Raw genomic sequence first — 1,617 nt, forward strand, 5'->3', positions numbered from 1 at the left:
GATTTTAATCCCCTGCGTGAGGAGGAGGCAGATTGGAGGCTTCGTGTTTCCATTGGCCTGCATATTTCTCAGATGTGTAAATGGCAGGCAGCCTGGAGGGAAGGGCCGCCCCAAAAGGGCACGAGGGAAAGGTGGGGCCTCTGCGGAGGGCTGCGTCTGAGCAAAGCCACAAGGACAGCTAACTGGGCTGCGTTCTGCTGGCTCCGAGAGGGTAGGCAATTTGCTTCAAGTCATTCAGCTGGCAGGTGGCAGAGTTAGGAATTGAACCCAGATCGAAGTTCAAGCCCAAGTGCTCACTGGCTATGCTACTTTCCATTATCCAGAATGTCTGCTGAGGGCTCTCCTGGCTCCCTCCTGGGTCCCCTGCTTCTTTAGGTTCCCTGCACTGGATGAAAATTTATTTATTCAATCATTCAACAAAAGTTTAATAAGAGTCTACTAGGTGCTGGCTTCAACACACTAGAGCTCCTTGGCCGACGCGCTGTCAGGGAGAGAAGCCAATCTAACTAACAGGGAGTTGTGTCCAAGTGCTCTGGGATTAGGGAAGGCTTCCTGGACAGGGCAATATCTGAAGCGGGCCTTGAGTTGGATTTGGCCACGTTAATTGTTGTGTCAAAATAAAACCTGGCTGAATGATTTAGTCATTTACTGGCAGCTGGGGTCCCCTTTGGTGGGCAGGCCTCTGCATCAGTAGCATTGAGAAAAAGAAGACTGGAGATGATCTGGAAATGCCAATTATACCCAAATATTCCAAACCCCAATGTGGCAATCTCTCAGTTACCTCTGCCTCTCATTTGTGTAACACCCAGCATTGGGGGAGGCAGGGGAAGGAATGCACATCTACCTGGCACCTCTGCACCACTTATTTAAAAATACAAGGCCTGCGTGGGAATTATTGTAGCCTCGTGTTATCCTGAAGAAACAGAAGCCGATAGAACTGAGGTGACTTGGCCAGGGTCACACAGCTCGACAGGGTAGCACCAGGATTGGAATCTAAAGCCCACACATTGTCCTCATGGCCCTACGTGCCTCCTGTGTATCAGACAGTGTCAGATGCTACAAAAATAAAATCTGTGCAAAAAAAACCTAGTCCCATAAGGACATCAAACCTGCCATGTTGATTCTGCACCTGCAGGGTGCTTAGCCCCTGCTAGTGGGCAGGAGCTGACAGAGGCCTAACCACAAGGAAGCTCTCACTCTGTTGAAAGACCTCAACAGCCCACCGGCAGCCACAGAGGCTCACATATAACCAGGAGTTGAACTGAGTGGTGTCACTAATGTCCTGGGTGGTGGGTACCCATGACAGCCGGAAGGGTCAGTGATCAGAGTCCCAGAGGAGGCGACTTTGTGCTGGTCTGAAAGATTAGGAAGGATTTGGCCAGAGGGAGGAGAGAAGGAAGCCAAGCGTCAGTCATTCCAGATGGGGGAAACGGTGCTCCAGCTCTGGCCGGGACCAGGTTTCTTGCTCTCCCAGCTCAGCTCTGCTCCCCCCAGGGACGTTCATTCTCAGGCCTGATCCTTGAGCTCAGCTGCTGCAACCACATCCTTCTAGATTCCAACCCAGCTGAAAAGAGCTAGTGTCTGCATCCAGCATTTCCCGCAGACATCCTGAGGTTC

Source organism: Lemur catta, chromosome 15 (assembly GCF_020740605.2).
Source record: "Lemur catta isolate mLemCat1 chromosome 15, mLemCat1.pri, whole genome shotgun sequence".
In the NCBI taxonomy this organism is placed as follows: Eukaryota; Metazoa; Chordata; class Mammalia; order Primates; family Lemuridae; genus Lemur; species Lemur catta.